We start from the raw sequence: 20,561 nt of genomic DNA, 5'->3' as shown, positions 1-20,561 counted from the left end.
GTTTTTTTTTTTTTTTTTTTACTTTGGTGCAGTCCACGGACTCCAATCCAAGTTCTGCTTAGTGTTTTCCCTTCTGATATTGTTTTTCAACTTCTGCTTATGAGTGAGATCATTCCATACTCATCCTTTCATCTCTGACTTCTCAATTCATATGATTTCTTCAAGTTCCATTAAAGATGGGGTGAAGAAGATGAATTCACCATTTTAAATATCTGAGTAGTATTCCATTGTGCATTGTGTATATATACTACAATTTTCTCAGCCATTCATTTGTTGTTGGACACCAGTATTGCTACTAGATTTTGATTATTACAAATTGTGCTGCTATGAAATAGGTATACACAGTGGTCTGGGAGGTGGCACAGTGACAAAGCTTTGGACTCTCAAGCATGAGTTCCTGAGTTCAATCCCAGGCAACAGATATGCAAGTGTGATGCCTGCTTCTTTCTCTCTCCTCCTATCTTCTTCATAAATAAATAAAATATTAAAAAACAAAGAAATAGGCATACACAAATCTTTTTGGATGGATAAGTTTGATTCCTTAGGATATATCCCCAGGAGAGGAATTGCAGGGTCATAGGATAAGTCCATTTCTTCTGAGAGTTCTTCAGACTGCCCTCCATAGGGGTTGAACTAAATGACATTCCCACCGGCAGTGCAGGAAGGTTCCATGGGCCCCACAACCTCTTCAGCATTTGCTGCTGCTATCTTTTCTGATGTAGGACATTCTCACATGAGTGAAGTGGTATCTCATGTTATCTTTATTTGCATTTCTCTGACAATCAATGACTTGGAGCTTTTTTTTTTTTGATATTTCATTTTTTATTAGTCATTTAAGTGTTTTTAAAAATAAGATTTCAGGGGTATACCCACACATGTCATTTAAGTTCACACATCTTCCATCAAAGTTCTTTGCACACACCACCTCCATTTCTTGATTTCTTGATGTGGAGGAGTGTCAGGTGACAGTGCAGGAGGGGTAGGGAGGCAGTGAAGGATAGTGTGACAGATGAAGGGAGACTTTATAGGCCATTGCAATAAAACAGGGACTAATTGAAGGATTTAGGCAGGGGAATGACTTGAATCAAATGCTATTATTTAACAACAAAATATCCATTTTTTTGCATTTTCATGAAGAGAATAATGAATTATAACACCTTCATTTATACATGTGTACAGTTTATCAGTTTTATGTAGCATGTGTCTGCTACTTACTTTTATCTCCCACTCTCTTATTCCCTTCCTTCTCCAGAGATCCTTACTTTGGTGCAGTATCCTTACCCTGGTCTAAGTTTTGCCTTGAGTTCATCCTTTTTAATTCTATCTCTTGACATTTACTTACATGTAAAGTTATCCTGTGTCCAACCCTTCCTTCCTTCCTTCCTTCCTTCCTTCCTTTCTTTCTTTCTTTCTTTCTTTCTTTCTTTCTTTCTTTCTTTCTTTCTTTCTTTCTCTCTGTCTCTCTATCTTTCTCTCTGAGCATTTTTTTCATATGTTTATTGGCCTTTTGGATCTCCTCTAGGGAGAATATTCTGTTCATATGCTCTCCTCATTTTTTGGAATAACCACAGGGCTTTTCAAATTAAACCAAGTTCCCAAATAAGTTGGTACAATAATAATTATCTATTGTCTTCTTAAACTTATCTAAGACACCAAGGAACCTTCTTTAATCTCTATAAGCTTGTATTTCCCCCAGTCCTGGAACCTCTGGGGCTTTGCTCATTTTCCTTCATGCATCTCTTGATCCATACCATTTGATATTGCATCCCATAATAACAATCAAATTAATGCAGCCAGAACCATCACAACATGTTTCACTTCGGACTGTGTCCAGAGACACCAGACCTTCAATATTAACCCTCCAGCTCCAATACTCTGCCATCAAGTTGCAGATGCTACCATGAGTGCCAACCTGACTTCCCTGGGCAATGGCTTTAACAGTGTCCTGGAACGCCACCTCCCCAGAGCTCTACCCCACTAAAATAGTAAATCCAAACAGGATACGGTTATAGACCCACCTCTCAATGACCATGTCCAGAGGAGAAGCAATTACAGAAGTTAGACCTTCCACCTTCAGCTCCCCATAAAGATCTTTGGTCCATGATCCTAGAGGGATAAAAAATAGGGAAACTTCAAATGGAGGGAATGGAATATGGAACTCTGGGAATTCTACCACTCTAATACCACAATCTTGTCAAACATTATTAAACCATGAATAATAACAATAATAATAGTAATAATAATATAATCTTTTAATTTGCAAAAAGCTGTCTCCATTTCTTCACTGACAGCCCCAGTCCCTTGTAAACAGGTAGGCCAACACCAGAATTCTGTTTTTTTGTTTTGTTTTGTTTTTTAAGATACTTTTGGTAAGTTCCGCATGTAAGTGTTCTCATATGGTATTCATCTTCCTCTGTGTGGTTTATTTTCATTAACATGCTTCCATGTCATAATTGACACACTTTCCACTTTCTTACAGCTGAAAAATATGATAGAGATAGGGACAAATATTCACATCAGAGATACAGCACATCTCTGCCCACTTATTCCTTGATTGCAATGGCAGAGTTGTAAGTATTAAATGAAAATGTCTGCAAACTCAGAATTCTGAACATAGTAAAAAATAGCCTTAAATAGTAAAGGGGACAAGTCATAGCATCTGTTGATGGAAGAAAGTAGGATAAAAGTCAGCAAAACTTGCCTAAAATAATTGCTAATAAAAATTCTTAATATAGAGGGAAATGATGTCGGAAAGAAACTTGGAAAATAAAAAATAAAGACATTGGAGAAATTATAAAAGTACAATGTAAGTTAAATATATCATTCATCTGAATGCTTCAAGGAATGTTTGACTTTGGACACAAAATTAAAGTATTGTCAAAGGGAATTTCCAATATATAGAGATGTATTACCCAGGATAATTATCAAGGAAAATGAAGAAAGAATCCCTATGGTAGAAGCATTCACACATTTCAATCCATTTAGGCAGAGACTATGGCTTTTAAATAGACTATGGAAGGTCATTCATATATTTTATAAACTCTGGAGTAACAACTAAAAGTTATGACAAAATAAATTCATAATCACAATATAGAAACTAAGGTATAATATAAACGTTTAAGCCTACAAGAAAGCACAAAATAAAAATTTAAATAAATGAAATTGCAAGAAAGAAATTATTGGAAAAATAGTTAAGTTGGGAGAATATTGGACAGTAAGAGAAAACATAAGGTGAAACCTGGACTGGGTGTGGTATATTGAGTCAAAGAAAAGGACTCTGGGGAAGGAGGGAATTGGACAAGATGAAGACACACTAGAATCCTATTTTGTCACCTAGACACCAGGGGGAGATGAAAGGTTGTGCTTATGTGTTAAGGACTATAATGCAAACTCTTAGTCTCCCAATAAAATAAATTAGAGTAATCAATTAAATGCTATCATTAAAAAGATAGATTTTGCAGAGCTGGGTGGTGGCACACCTGGTTGAGTGCACATATTACAATGCATAAGGACTCACGTTCGAGCCCAGGGTCCCCACTTGCAGGGGGAAGTTTTGTGAGCGGTGAAGCAGGGCTGTAGGTGTTTCTCTGTCTCTCTCCTTCGCTAACTCCCCCCTCTCAATTTCTAACTGTTTCTATCCAACAAATAAATAAAGGTAATTTAAAAAAATTAAAGAGATTTTTCCAGAAAAATTAAAAACAACAGCATTTAATATATCCAAATTCTTTAAATGAGAAACTTGTTATAACTATTGCAATAAAGCAGAGTAAAAATCAAAATATAGGAAAATATAACATGATAATACTTATCAAAAGTAAACATAAGAGAATACTAATGTAAATCAAAATCAATTTCAGAGCAAAGGAAATTACCAAGTATATGTGGAATATGTTTTTATTTATTAATTTGACATAAGTAATTTTAATATTGTCACTGTACCTGTTAGTTTGATTTTGACAGGAAGTTTACTGTGTCTATCATTAAGTATTTCTTAAAATTCATTACCAAATATCTCTAGGCTCTATACATATCAGCATGAACTATTAGCTTAGAGTGGGTCTCAGTGTAAACATAAATGATTTCAAAAAATCCATCCATGATGAAGTAAGACGATGCAAAAAGGAAAGTATTGATTCACCGCCACAATATAAAGTACTTCACTGCATGTATAACCCAGATTCAAGGCTGGCCTGCAGTGTACTAGAGGAAGCTTTAGTGCTGTGATCTCCTTTAATCTCTGTCTGCCTCATTGACTCTGCTTGTCTCTGTCTGAGTAAATCATTCTGTAGCTAAATCATAGCTATGGAAAAAATACAACAGAAATTCATAGATAATAACAAGCAGGGGGAAGAAAGTTATACTTCTTTGATCACATACATGTGTGACATTATACTGCAACACTATTCATGATTTAAACACAATGAAATCTAATTCTTGTTTTATATTTAATTATTATTATTATTTAAAAAATTTCTTTATTTGGGAATTATTGTTTTAAATTCGACAGTAAATACAATAGTTTGTACATGTGTAACATTTCCCAGTTTCCCAAATAACAATACAACCCTTACTAGATTCTCTGTCTTCCTTTTTGGACCTGTAATCTCCACTCCACCCACCCCAGAGTCTTTAACTTTGGTGCAATATGCCAACTCCAGTTCAGGTTCAACTTGGGTTTTCTCTTCTGATCTTGTTTAACAACTTCTGCCTGAGAGTGAGATCATCCCATATCTGTCCTTCTCTTTCTGACTTATTTCACTTAACACTAATTTTTCAAGCTCCACCCAAGATCAGCAGAAAACAGTGAAGTCACCATTTTGAAGAGCTGAGTAGTATTCCATTGGGTATATATACCACAACTTGCTCAGCCACTCATCTGTTGTTGAACACCTGGGTTGCTTCCAGGTTTTGGCTATTACAGATTGTGCTGCTTAGAACATATGTGTACACAGATCTTTTTGGATGGGTGTGTTGAGTTCCTTACAATATATTTCCAGGAGAGGAATTACAGGATCATAGGGTAGGTCCATTTCTAATCTTCTGAGAATTCTCTAGACTGTTCTCCACAAAGGTTGGACATTTACATTTACATTTACATCCCCACCAGTAGTGCAGGAGGGTCCCTTGGACCTCACAACCTCTCCAGCATTTGTTGCTGTTACCTTTTCTGATGTATGACATTCTCAGAGGAGTGAAGCGTTATCTCATTGTTGTCTTGATTTGCATTTCTTTGACAACCAAAGACATGGAGCATTTTTTGTGCATTTCTTGGGTTTTTGGATCTCTTGTGATGAATATTCTGTCCATGTCCTCTCCCCATTTTTGGATGGGGTGATTTGTTTTCTTGTGGTTGAGTTTGGCAAACTCTTTATATACTTTTGTTACTAAACTTTTGTCTGATGTATGACATGTAAAGATCTCCCATTCTGTGAGGGGTCTCTTGGTATGGGTAGTGGTTTGTTTTGCTATGGAGAAGCTTTTTTTTTTTTATTTAAGAAAGGATTAATTAACAAAACCATAGGGTAAGAGGGGTACAATTCCACACAATTCCCACCACCCAATCTCCATATCCCACCCCCTCCCCTGATAGCTTTCCCATTCTCTATCCCTCTGGGAGCATGGACCCAGGGTCATTGTGGGTTGCAGAAGGTAAAAGGTCTGGCTTCTGTAATTGCTTCCCCGCTGAACATGGGCGTTGACTGGTCCGTCCATACTCCCAGTCTGCCTCTCTTTCCCTAGTAGGGTGTGTCTCTGGGGAAGCTGAGCTCCAGGACACATTGGTGGGGTCTTCAGTCTAGGGAAGCCTGGCCGGCATCCTGAAGACATCTGGAACCTGGTGATTGAAAAGAGAGTTAACATACAAAGCCAAACAAATTGTTGAGCAATCATGGACCCAAAGCTTGGAATAGTGGAGAGGAAGTTGTTAGGGGGATACTCACTGCAAACTCTAGTGTACTTCTGCTTTCAGGTATATATTTTGCAGTAGTTTACAGATACATGTGAAAATATGCTCTCTCTCACAGAAACTGGTGTATATCTAAGTTTTGGGACTTTGTTAGAAAGTGAACCACCTGAGATGGAATTAGAATATACTATGAAAGGAAAGGTCTCACCTGAGTAATGAAGATGAAGGGTTGTCATTCCACACATGAAGTCTCTGGACACAGTCTGAAGTGAAGCATATTGAGGTGGCAATCGTTGTGTTGGTTAGGTTGTGATCGGCGGACGCAATATTATTTGATATGGATTGGGAGAGGCATACGGGAAAGTGGGCCCTATCTAAGGATTCCAGGAGTGGGGGAAGTAGAGGCTCTATAGTGGAGATGTGAGGTTCCTGCTGTCTTAGGGTTCAAAAAAGACAATCTATATTTAATGTTATTGTCACATTATTTGGTAATTGGGTTAACTTTGAAAAGTCCTTTTGTTATGGTTTGCTGTACAGTACCCAGTATCTTGTATATAGCTGTGCTATTGGTTGCTTCTGATCTACTTGGAGAGTTTGTGGAGACAGAGGAACCCTTTTACATTGCTGGTGGGAATGTAAATTGGTACAGCCTCTGTGGAGAGCAGTCTGGAAAACTCTCAGAAGGCTAGACATGGACCTTCCATATGATCCAGTAATTCCTCTCCTGGGGTTATACCCCAAATACTCCAGTTCATAATAGCTAAAACCTGGAAGCAACCCAGGTGCCCAACAACAGATGAGTGGCTGAGAAAGCTGTGGTATCTATACACAGTGGAATACTATGCAGCTATCAAGAACAATGAGCCCACCCTCTCTGACCCATCTTGGAGTGAGCTAGAAGGAATTATGTTAAGTGAGCTAAGTCAGAAAGATAAAGATGAGTATGGGATGATCCCACTCATCAACAGAAGTTGAGTAAGAAGATCTGAAAGGGAAACTAAAAGCAGGACCTGACCAAATTCTAAGTAGGGCACCAAAGTAAAAACCCTGTGGTGAGGGGTAGACATGTAGCTTCCAGGGCCAGAGGGGGGTGGGAGTGGGTGGGAGGGATGGTCACAGTCTTTTGGTGGTGGGAATGGTGTTTATGTACACTCCTAGTAAAATGCAGTCATATAAATCACTAGTTAATTAATATGAGAGGGGGAAAATTAATTGTATGTCTCAAAGTTTTCAAAACACAAACTGAATCTTTTTAATATATAGGCTGTGTAATTGATATGGAGAAGCTTTTTAATGGGATGTAGTCCCATAGATTTATACTGTCTTAGACTTCTTTGTAATTGGATTTGTTTCATTGAAGATGTCTTTGAAATTTATGCAGAAAAGAGTTCTGCCAATACTTACCTGTAAGTATCTGATAGTTTCTGGTCTAACATTTAAGTCCTTGATCCACTAGGAATTTATTTTTGTATTTTGTGAAATATAGTGGTTCAGTTTCATTCTTCTGCATTTTTCAACCCATTTTTTCCAATACCATTTGTTGAAGAGACTCTGCTTTCCCCATTTAATAATCTGGGCACCTTTGTCAAAGATTAGATGTCCATAGGTGTGGGGGCTTACTTCTGTGCTCTTAATTCTATGTCACTGGTCAGTGTCTCTAATCATGTTCCAGTACCAACCAGTTTTGATGACAATGGCCCTATAATACAATTTGAGATGTGGGAGTGTGATGCCTCCAGTTCTGTTCTTTCTTCTCAAGACTGATTTGACAATTCTAGGCCTTTTCTGGTTCCAGATAAACATTTGTAGCATTTGTTCTATTCTAAAAAAATGTGGTTGGTATCTTCACGGGAATAGCTTTGGATTTGTATGTGGCTCTGGGTAGTATATTCGTTTCGGTGATGTTAATTCTTCCAACCCATAAACATGGAATATCTTTCCACTTCGTTGTGTCTTTTTCAATTTCCTTGTAGTGACTCATAATTTTCATTATAAGTAAGTCTTTCATTTCTTTGTTTAGGTTTATTCCTAGATATTTTATTGTTTTTGTTGCTATAGTAAAGGGAATTGATTTCTGGATTTCATCTTCTTCTAACTTAGTGTTTGCATAGAGGAATATCACTGACTTTTGAATGTTAATTTTGTAGCCTGACACCTTACTGTATTGCCTGATGATTTCCAAAAGCTTCTTTCTGGATTCCTTAGGTCTTTCTATGTATACTTTCATGTCATCTGCAAATAGGGAGAGTTTGACTTCTTCTCTTCTTAATGGTGGTAGTGGGCAGCCCTGTCTAGTACCTGATCTGAAGGGAAATGCTTCCAGTTTTTCATCATTGAGTATGATGTTGGCTGTCGGTTTACTATAGATAGACTCCACTTTCTTCAGAAATTTTCCATCTATTCCCATTTTTGTAGTGTTTTGATCATGAAGGGATATTGGATTTGGTCAAAGGCTTTCTCTGAATCTATTGATATGATCATGTGGTTTTTGGTTTTGCTTTTATTGATGTGGTGGAACGTGTTGATTGATTTATGTATACTAAACCAATCTTGCATCCCTGGGGTAAACACCACTTGGTTATGATGAACAATATTTTTAATATACTGCTGTATCCGGTTGGCTAGAATTCTTTTCAATATTTTAGCATGTCTGTTCATCAGAGATATTGGTCTGTAGTTTTCTTTTTTGTTTGTGTCCCTGTCTGCTTTTGGTATTAGGGTGATGTTGGCTTCATAGAAGCCAGAAGGGAGTATTCCAGTATCTTCAGTCTTCTGGAAGATTTTTAGATATAGAGGTATTAGTTCTTTTTTGAAGGTTTTGTAGAATTCATTTGTAAAACTATCTGGTCCAGGACTTATATTCTCAATAAGTTTTTTGATAACTGTTTCAATTTCATTTGCTGTGATGGGCCTGTTCATATTATCTAGTTCCTCTTTATTTAACTTTGGAAGTTCATAGGTATCTAGGAAATGATCCATTTCTACCAGGTTCTCTGGCTTGGTGGCATGTATTTGTTCATAGAAGCCTCAAACGATATGTTGAATTTCAGTGGTGTCTGTTGTGATATCTTCTCTTTCATTTACAATCCAATTTATTTGGGTCTTCTCTCTTTTTTGTTTTGTGATTCTGTCTAAAGGTTTGTCCATTTTGTTCACTATTACGTAGAACCAACTTTTACTTTCGTTGATCTTTTGTATGGTTTTCTTATTTTCAGTGTTATTTATTTGTGCCCTAACTTTAGTTATTTCTGTACTTCTGGTTGCTTTAGGGTTCCATTGTTCTTCTTCTTGGTCTTTAAGATGTGCAATCAGGTTGTTTCTTTGTGCTTTTTTGCTTGTTTGTTTGTTTCCTAGTGTGTGTTTGTATGACTATGAACTTCCTGTTCAGTACTGCCTTAGCTGTGTCCCAAATATTTTGATAACTTGTATCTTTATTTTCATTGAACTCTTGAAACATTTTGATTTCCTCCTTTATTTCCTCTTTGACCCAGTAGTTGTTAAATAGTGTACTGTTGAGTTTCCAAATTTTGGGACTATTACTCACCTTTTGTTGATTGTTTGTTTTATATTTATTTATTTATTCCATTTTGTTGCCATTGTTGTTTTATTGTCATAGTTATCATTATTGTTATTGATGATGTCATTGTTGGATAGGACAGAGAGAAATGGAGAGAGAAGGGGAAGGCAGAGAAGGGGAGAGAAAGGCAGACACCTGCACACCTGCTTCACCAACTGTGAAGAAACTCCCCTGCAGGTGGGGACCCCCTTGAGGCAGTCCTTGTGCTATGTACCACCTGCGCTTAACCCGCTGCGCTACTGCCCAACTCCTGATTGTTAAGTTTTTGTTTAATTCCACTATGGTGTGAGAAGATGCTTGGGATGATTTCAATGCTCTTGAATTTGCTGATGCTGTCTGTGGCCTAAAATATGGTCTATCCTTGAGAATGACCCATGTGGAGTTGAGTAGATTATGTATTCCAGTTTTTTGGGTTGAATGGTACTGAAAATGCCCAATAGTTCTAATTTATCTATCTCCTCATTTAGCTCCCTCATGTCTTTATTGAGTTTCTGCATGGATGATCTATCAAGCTGAGAGAGTGGGGTGTTGATGTCCCCTACTATTACTGTGTTTCTGCTAATATATTGTTGTAGCTTTTTCAGTAGATGTTTGATGTATTTAGATGGCTTATATTGAGTGCATAGATGTTAATAATTGTTAAGGTCACTTGATCCTCTGAGCATTAAGTAATGTCCATCCCTATCTTTTTTTAATTTTATTTATTTTAAAGTCTATTATGTCAGATATGAGGATAGCTGTTCCTGCCCTTTTTTGTGGGTCATTGGCCTGTATGATAGTTTTCCATCCTTTCACTTTGAGTCTGTGTTTGTCTTATTGAGTTAGATAGGTTTCCCATAGACAGCATATGGTTGGGTTGTGTTTTCTGATACAATTTTCTACTTTGTGCCTTTTAATAGGTAAATTCAGGCCATTAGCATTTATTAATATCAAAGATTGAAGATATTTTTATGCCATTCTTATAGATTTATTTTATTTTTATATTTTTTATTTTTACATAAACACCATTCCCACTACCAAAAGACTGTGTCCCATCCCAATCACCCATCCTCGCCCCCCCCCACTCCCTCCCCACCACCATTCTTATAGATTTTTAGTGTTCTTATATATGGCATATTTATGGTGCTCTGACTTTTTATAGGAGACATTTCAGAACTTATTTCAGGGCAGTCTTGATGATAGTGGATTCAACTGTTGCTTGTTTGAGGTTTTAATGCCTTCATCTAGTCTGAATGACAGTGTAGCAGGATATAGTAATCTTGGTTGAAAGCCTTTCTCACTGAGCACTCGACAGATATCTTGCCATTCTCTTCTGGCCTGTAGTGTTTGTGTGGAGAAGTCTGCTGCTAATCTTATGGGTTTTCTCTGTAGGTGACTCTGCTTTTCTCTTGTAGACTTCAGGATCCTTTCTTTATTCTTATTCCTTTCCATTCTAAATATGATGTGTCTTGGTGTCTTTAAGCCTGAGTCAATTCTCTTTGGGATCCTCTGGGTTTCTTAAACCTTTATGTCTTGTTGTTGTCTAGAGATGTTCTCAGCTATTATGTTCTGAAGAATGCTTTCTTTCCCTTCCTCTGTTTCTTCCTTTGGTAAGCCAATATTGTGTATATTATTTCTTTTGAAGTCATCCCATAGGTCTTTGTTGTTGTTTTCAGTATGTCTTAATCTCTTTTTGAGAGTACTTACTTATTTTTTGGTTGTCTCTAATTTGTCCTCAATCTTGCTAGTTCTATTTTCAGCCTTGTTTATTCTATTCTCTCTCCCTTCTATTGTTTTCTGGAATTAATTTATTTTGTTACCCTGTTCTGATACTGTTTTAGCTTGTTAAACTAGTTGTGTTCTTAGCTCAGCTATTTCAGCTCTCTAATAACCTTGAGATGATGAGTATTTTATTCCAGAGTCTCATTTACTGTCTCTGCATTTCTGGTAACAATTCTTTCAAACTCTTTACTCACTCCTGTGATTATTTCTTTAGCTAGTGTTTGGACACAGACCTCATTATTTTATGCTTCAACTTTTGGGGGGCTTTTATCTTGACCCTTGTCCTGGTTCATTTCTCCTATATTTCTTCTTGTTGGTTTAAGCATTCCATATAGTTAAATATATATAATGTTAAAATATATATAGTTATGCAGTCTCTCTCTCAGTACTTTTTAAATTACTGATCACTCTTGCCTGGATTGATTTGTGTCTAAGTAAGGTACTTAAAGGGTTCACAGTTGTGGAAATTGACAGTTGTTTCAATATTATTTTAATCTCTGAGTTGGAGCACAGTGGCTTAAAGCCTCTTTTGTTCTTTTTCTTCCCTGTAGGCTGTGGGATCCTGAGGACTTTTAAATTATAAGTAGGTTTCTTATCTTAATCACTAACTGCTGACCAGGATATAAAGCAGGGTGGGGAGAGAAAATACAGTAGTTATGCAAAGAGACTCTCACACCCCAGGGATGCAAAGCTCCAGGCTCATTTCAGCTTCTCTGCCAAACTAGGCATCACTGTGGGCCTTGTGAGTTTCTAAACAAGTCCCATTTATAGTCTGTAGGTTCTGAGGCCACTATTCACTATCTTCTCATCAAGAGAACAACATGGAGAGACTCTCACCACACAACCCCATTGATAGTCCACCAAGGTGTAGATCTCCTGAGTTTCCTGGTCAGTTCTCTGTCCCCTGGTGTCAGCACAGGGGCTCCCCCCCTCCCCCTGCTGCTCCAGCCTCTGAGGGCAGTAGCAATGTAGACTCACAGTTGAATTTGGTGAGTCTTAGGGGATTCCTCTCCTCTCTTCAGCTGTCTTTTTGTTGGTAAAACAGACTAGAGGTGGTGCCTCAACTGGTAAACTGTGGGAATGTAACGAGCCACTTAATCTCTCCCTAGGCTCCTCTCTTGTCTGCCAGGCACAAGTATTTGCTACCCCACAGATGATTTGGTGGGTTCCTGCAGTCTTTCCAGTCCTGCCTTGTTGTGGTCCCAGATGATCTCCTTTGGTATTCCTAGGTGACCCTGGGGAGGAGAGGAGAGAAACACAGTTGCTGCTGCTCCATAGCCCTGCCTCCAATATCCCAATGCTTATTTTTGATAGTCACATCAAAATGTAATATTTAATCATTGTATGATTGATGGGCTGAGCTTCACTGACGGGAGACAGACAACCAGGGACTCATGGTTGGGTTGTAGGCAGTATCTCTTTATTCATGAAGGACGCAGCACAATCTAAGCTGAGCTAGACTAAAACTAACTACTATATTTAAGAACTATTCTGTCCTTATATATACTGGCCAAGTAAGGTGGAAACAGGATGTGACATAGAGAGGGTGGAGCGAAAAGTGACTGGTGCAAATCAGGGTGTACTACGAGAGGGGGCGGAGCAGAAACACATCATGAACCAGTGGGGATTAAACCAATGCCCTGCAGTGGTTATGTAAATAGAATACAGCGGTTATGTAAACTGAATACAGTGTTAAGCAGGGTGTATTAAACCAATGAAACAGAAGGGATTTTTAGAAGCAGAATTAGAAGCATACCAACATATGATATAGGACACCGAACAGAAACATAACTTTTTTCAGTCCCCTGCACCATTGTAAGCCAGAGCTGAGCCATGCTCTGGTAAAGAGCAAAACAAAACAAACAAACAAAAAAAAAACAGAAGCGTAACTTTTATACATAATAAATGTACTTTGGGGGCTGAGCAACGGGTTAAGTGCACATGGTTCAAAGCTCAAGGAATAACAAAAGGATTTCAGTTCAGGCCACTGCTCCCAACCTGCAGAGGGTTTGCTTCATGGTCAGTGAAACAGGTCTGCAGGTGTCTATCTTTCTCTCCCCATCTCTGTCTTACGATTTTATATCTATTTCTCTTTGTCCTATCCAACAACAGCAGCAATGTCAACAATAACAATAAATACAACAACAAGGGCAACAAAAATGGTATATTTGTGTTGGGACTATGTGATAGCCTGGTAGAGCATAGGGGAGCTCTCCCGTCCTTGGATGGAGGTCTGGATAGACACCCTGCTGGTAAGTCTCTCTCATCATAGAGGTGAGCCAAGAGGGAAAAAGTCTCACAGACTAAGCTTGCCTTGTTTGTCTCTCAAGCCCACAGAAACTCCAATACTTCCCTCCATTAACTGCCAGCCACATGGCTGCTTACCTTAAGATTCACTTACTCAAAGTTCACAGAGGAGAACACACCTTGTCACACACTCCTAGCAGTGCCATTTGATGTCCTCAATTTGCATCAAACCTTGCTTATCTTTTATCTTGCCTTAACTGGTTCAACCCCTCTCCTCCCTCAAACACCTTTGGGTAAGTAAATGCCTGCATCAGGAGACTAATTATCTCGACCTTTATGTATCTGCATCAATTCTTGTCATACCAGCCCCCTACCATAGGGGCAAGCCGACCTTTAAGAAACCTGTAATTTCTGACAAATTTGAATAATGTTCTTTGTTTGGTTTTCTACTTAAACCTTGCCCACCTGCTAATAAACAAGAGACTTGAGATCTGAGGTCTGAGCATGCTGCAGGTCTCCCCAGTGTCTTTACTTTGTGTCATCTCTTGTGCGAGCGAGAAAAGAACTGTCAGTTACCTTTCCCCTGGAGATCACCCTGCCAGAGACCCCGACATATTTGTTTTTTTTAATTTAATTTTTTTTTTTTGCCTCCAGGGTTATAATTGGGAATCAGTGCCTGCATGACAAATCCACTGCTCCTGGAGACTATTTTTTCCCCATTTTTGGGAAAAAAAATGCTTCACCACTTGTGAAGCATCTATTTTCCTGATGGCAAGTTGGGGGCTCTAACTGGGACCTTACACCAGTCTGTGCACTTTGTGTCATGTGCACTTAACCTGCTGTGCTACTGTCCACATTTTTTTTCATTATTATTTTTTTTTATAGTCACAGCACTGCTCAACTTTGGCTTATGGTGGTGTGGGAGATTGCATTTGGGAAGGTGGAGACTCAGGCATGAGTTTCTCTGCATAACTTATGTGCTATTTTTCCCTGCCTAAAACATATACTTTCAAATGTACTTTCTCACGTGAAGATTAAGTATCAGATTAATATCCATATTGCCTTAAGTTAATGTGGGCAACAACTTATTTTAAGTTTCAGTATTTCATGGTGCAAATTGTTTAAGTTTTATTAATATATATTAATTGCCACCATGTTTATCACTGGGTTTCAGTGCCTGCATGACAAATCCACATCCAACAGCTATTTTCTTTCTTCTTCCTTTCATTTGTTGTTATTATTATTATTATTTTGGTTAGAGAGAGAAATTGACTAGGATGGGGGATAGGGAAGGAGGGAGAAAGAAAGAGATCTGCAGCAAAATGCTTCACTATTCTTGAAGTATGCCCCTTGCAGGTGGGGAGGGGAGAATTGAACTGAAGTTCAAAAAACAGGTTAATGCTTGCACTCTACCAGATGGCATCACCATAAAAAACTCAACAAAATATTGGTTATTAACATCATTGCTCAGTAAGAAGTCATTTAATACACAAATTAGATTACCTTGGTGATAATTGGTACTATCTTTGAATACATATGCCATAGGAATGACTTCAGCTAGAGTAGTCTTACATAATAGAGCTTACAGCTGATATGAATCACAATTAGGAAGGCAAATCATATTCACTGAGTAACAGAAACAGAAGGCTTATATGGTATACATCAAGCTTTGGTAAAATATCTAAATAGCCTTTTCCTCAGAGTAAATATTCTTTTTTGTTATGCAAAAGACAATACCTGAGACTTTGTGGTCCCAGTTTCTTTATAGTTTTTATATGTCTTTTAATTTATTTATAAAATGGAAATATTGACAAGATCATAGGATAAGAGGAATACATTTCCACACAGTTACCACCAACAGAACTCCGTATCCCATCTACTCCCTTGAAAGCTTCCCTATTCTTTATCCCTCTGGGAGTATGGACCCAGGGTCAATATGAGGAGCAGAAGGTACAAGGTCTGACTTCTGTAATTTACTTTCTCCCAGAGTAAATATTCTTATATAAGGTAGCTAATGTATAAGATTAATTAAATATTTGTATGTGACTTTGCAAAGATATTCATATTGGGAAAAAAGGGTGTTTAAAATTTGTTGAATATATGACAAGGCATATCAGCAGATAGGTTTGTGGCCAAACTTATTTCAGTCTAGTAAGATATATAAATTTCATTTTGGGATAAACTATTTATTTGAGATTAAGTGATAGACATTTGCAAAAGCAACTAAGAAAGAGAATTAAATTTAAAAAAAAAAGGAAAAAGAAACCAAGGTTCAAAGCCAGATAAACACATGCTATGTTGAAATGACAGTAAGATGGCAGCCATGGATGTAGACAATAATGCTCTGGGAAATCCACGGGATGGTTTGAGTCACAATAAACACGGGGCTAGAGAACCAGGACAAAATCTGCCTGTCTGGGAGTCAGGCGGTAGCGGCTAATGGTTAAGCTGCTGGTTAAGCACATGTGGTGCAAAGCACAAAGGACAGGCTAAAGGACCCCATTTCCAGCCTCAGGCTCCCCACATGCAGGGGAGTCACTTCACAGGCAGTGAAGCAGGTCTGCAGGTGTCTGTCTTTCTCTTCCCCTCTCTGTCTTCCTGTCTTCTCTCCATTTCTCTCTGTCCTATGTAACAACAGTGACATCTATAAAAACAACAATAACTACAACAATAATAAAAAACAACATGGGCAACAGAAGGGAAAATAAATAAATAAATAAATAGATATTAAAAAAATCTGACTGTCTCAGAATATAGACATACTTAAACATGAAACTGCTCTTCTTTCAGGGTAGAGAGAGTGCAGTGACTTGGAATACCTAGTTACTTGAGAGATTAACAATTAGACTGGATTATTTGAACCGGAAAACTAACAGACCACAAGAACACAAACAAAATTCAGTATGTGTTCCTGGCTGAAAATGCAATTTCAGTTTAGAAAAGATACTAGCATTTTCCCATCATTTAAGCAATGAGGAGAAAAGTGGAAAGACTTATAAATGTCACATACTTTTTTTTATACAAGAAAAAGAAAGACAAAAGGCTGGATGGTGGCACATCTAGTGGAGCACACATGTTACAATGCTCAAGGACCCAGATTCTAGACCCCCTCTCACCCCACACCAGGCTCCTACCTGCAGGGCAAAAGTCTTTGTGAACCATGAAGCAGGGCTTCAGGTGTCTCTGTCCCTCTCTAGCTTCCCCTCTCTTCTTGATTTCTGACCATCTGTATCCAATAAATAAATTAAAATAATTTTTTTAAAAATCAAAAAGTAAATAAAAAGACAAGGGGCAAGTAATATAGTTCACTGGGTAGGGCTGTGCCGGGGCCCAGCCCAGGTTTGAGTCTAGCACCACCTAAGAGTTTCTGTGGAGACAGAGGAAGCTCTGGTACTGAGCCCTTGATATGAATGCAGAATTATCCAGGAGCATAAAAACCATGCTTGTAACAAACTATATCTTTATTAAGGGGATTAATGGTTTACAGTCAACTGGTATATGCATAACATTTCTCAGTTTTTTGCATCACACTCCAACCCCCAACCTGGGTCCTCCTCCGACATCATGTTCTAGGACCAGAACACTCCTCCCACCTCCCCAACCGTAGTCCTTTACTTTGGTGCAGTATACAAGCTTGCCTATTTTTAATCATGTACAAGTCCAAGTGCACATTTTGACGATATATATGCCATTTCATAGGATATGCTGATCTTTAACATCATGAAGCCTTGCCAGTTTTCTTCTCCTTTTCCTCTTCTTCCCTTCCCCTCTTCCTCCTCCCCTCCCCTCTCCTTCTCCTCCTCCAGTTCCTCTTTCATCTCCTCCTTCCCTTCCCTTTCCTTCTCTTCTTTCCCTTTCCCTTCCTTCTCCCCCCTTCCTCTCTTCTTCCCCTTTCCCCCCTTCTTCCTTCCCTCTTCCCCATCCTCCTTCTTCTTAGCCTCCAGAGTTATCTATGAATCCACAGCTCCTGGAAGCCATTCCCCCTTTTTATTGGATAGGACAGAGAGAATTTGAGAGAGGAGGGGACATAAAGAGGGTGAGATACAGAAAGACACCTGCAGAACTACTTCATTGTTTGTGTAGCAACCTCCCTGCAGGTGGGTAGTTGGGGGCTCAAACCAGGATCCTTGCACTTCATACTATGTGTGTTTAATCTGGTGTGCTACAGCCCCCCACTACCAAATTTTTATTTTTCTATCTACATCTACTTAATTTACACAGCAATGATTGGAAATTTGTCTTTCCTGCAGCTTTTTTAGCTGCTGGCAATATTAGGCTTTCTTATTTGTATAGTACTAAACTATGTGAAATAATATTTGTTTGAGAATAACCCTGTCTATACAATTTTGTTATATTATTAATAACAGATTTGTTAATTGACTTCATATGTGTGAATTTTAGTTTCTAACAATATGAAACATGTAATTTACTCCTTTACTGTGTTCATTCTTAAGAGTTATATGCTACAGAATTTTAATTCTCTGTATAACCTTTCAAGGAACAAAAAAATTGTATTTAGCTTCAGTTCAATACTGTCTTCAGGAAAATGATAAACTAGGGTACTTTGAATCAAGATACTTTAACAGGATAACCTATTTCATTTAATTTCATATAGCTCTATTAAGAAGATTAAGGAGATATCTATAAAACAGACAGTGTTGTCTTATTATTAAAGGATAGATGAAGCAAAGTACTTGTTTTTAAAAGAGATTTATTTAATTTTAAGGGATAAAATATAATAGCTAGAGGGGGAGAGACAAGAACACTGCTCAGTACTATTATATGAGAGTGTGGTGATTAAATTCGGGTTCTCTGCAGCCTCAGCATGCAAATCCTGTGATCTGATGTTGAGCTCTCTCCTCATGCCAGGAAGAACATTTACTGTAAGCTGAAAGACTAAGAACTGAATTGTCCTAAGTCAAAAATGTTCATTTAGGTTCATCTGTAGCAAGTGCTCTCCTATTACTCAAGAGAAGGGACTAAGTGTTGTAAATTACTCTCCTAAATCCCACCTTTCCTCCAGTCATCATGACTAACAATAAAACCCAAAGAAGCATAAAATACACATTAGGCAAGAAATGACTGAACATTCATTTATGATCCTATTGGCACCAGACATTAGAATTAAAATACTTCTCCTGCCATTGAATTATTTCCATAATTTCTGCACTGCCATACCATTCAATATCCAAAAAGGCCACCTCACAATTTCCATAGTAATGATAGCCTTTGAATTGCAGAACTCAAAATAAAAAGTATAATGTACTGTGGCAAGATTCTGTGAGGTAAGTTTTCCAGAGAAATAGGATACACAGGTATGTAGTTTATAGACAGAGAAATAAGTTTACATTACAAATTTTCTTGGACAGGCTTAAACAGTTAAAACTTTACTATTCAATAATACTGTAATAGGAGAGAGATCAAGCTCAACTGGAATGAAACTAAATTTAAGGTTACTAAATACTAAAGTGGTTTTTATTTTTTGTATTTTTTTTTATTTAAGAAAGGAGACATTAACAAAGCCATAGAATAAGAGGGATAGAATTCCGTACAATTCCCATAACCTGATCTCCATATCCCATCCTCTCCCCTGATAGCCTTCCCATTCTCTATCTCTCTGGGAGTATGGATCCAGGGTCGTTGTGGGTTGCAGAGGGTGCAAGGTCTGGCTTCTGTAATTGCTTCCCCTCTGAACATGGGCATTGTCTGGTCGATCCATACTCCCAGTCTGCCTCTCTCTTTCCCTAGTAGGGTGGGGCTCTGAGGAAGAGGAGCTCCAGTACACATTGATGGGGTCATCTGTCCAGGGAAGTCTGGTCAGCACCTTGCTGGCATCCGGAACCTGGTGGCTGAAAAGAGAGTTAACATACAAAGCCAAACAAATTGATGAACAATCATGGACCTCAAGACTGGAATAGTGCAGATGAAGTGTTGGGGGTTATTCCCTACATGCTCTTGTGTACTTCTGCTTTGAGGTATATATTTTTCCCCTAGTTTATGGGCACATGTGAACCTATGCTCTATCCCAGGGGACCTGGACTATATACTAAAGTGTTTTAAAAATTACAAAAGTGCTAATAGAAAAATACTGAAGGAGGTGGCCAGGCAGTAGCACAGTGGGTTAAGTTCATGTGGCTCAAAGCAGGTGTCTCTCTCTCCCCTTCTCTGTCTTTCCCTCCTCTCAATTTCTCTTTGTCCTACCCAACAACAAAAACAATGCTAACATTAACAAGGGCAACAAAATGGAGAAAATGGCCTCCAGGAGCATTGGATTCCTAATGCAGGCACCAAGCTCTAGTGATAACCCTGGAGGCAGGGAAAAAAAAAAAAAAAAAAAACTAGAGGAGTCAAAGAGGAAGATGGTCAGGTGATTAAAACATCTGCATTTGCTAGTTACTGTTAATGAAGTTAGGTTTTTACCCTCTCAGACTAAGAAATAATGATTTTCTTCCTTCCTTCCTTCCTTCCTTCCTTCCTTCCTTCCTTTCTTTCTTCCTTTTTTCTTTCTTTCTTTCTCTCTCTTTCTTCCTTCCACCATTCTTTCCTTCCTCCCTTCCTTCCATCCTTCCTTCCTTTTCTTCTTTCTTTCTTTCTTTCTTTCCTCCTTTCTTTCTTTCTTTCCTCCTTTCTTTCTTTCTTCCTCTCTCTCTCTCTCTCTCTTTCTTTTTTTTTTCTTACCAGAGCACTGTTCAGCTCTGGCTTATAGTGGCATGGGGGACTGAACCTGTGACTGAGGAGACTCAGGCATGAGAGTATCTTTGCATAACCATTATGCTATCTACCCCCACCCATATGCTGTCTTTCTAAGTGATTAATGCTAAAGAAATAACTTCCAGTTCTTGAGACAGTTCTCAGTTGTAAAACTGGCAGAAGTCTGTAAGATTCATGCTTCAGAGAGACAGAGAAAAAAATAAATAGCTTCAAGTTTACTAAATTCTTTCTGAAAGACAAAGGAGGCCAGGGTATAATGTCAGCAAGAAGTCTACCTAATGGTTAGTTAAACAGAAAAGAGCAGTAAGTCCTGCTTGGCCAACAGAAATTGAAATATTTTTTAGGTTGGGGTTAGAGACT

This window comes from Erinaceus europaeus, chromosome 2 (genome assembly GCF_950295315.1).
Source record: "Erinaceus europaeus chromosome 2, mEriEur2.1, whole genome shotgun sequence".
Classification (NCBI taxonomy): Eukaryota; Metazoa; Chordata; class Mammalia; order Eulipotyphla; family Erinaceidae; genus Erinaceus; species Erinaceus europaeus.
Note: the sequence above shows the minus strand (reverse complement) of the source record.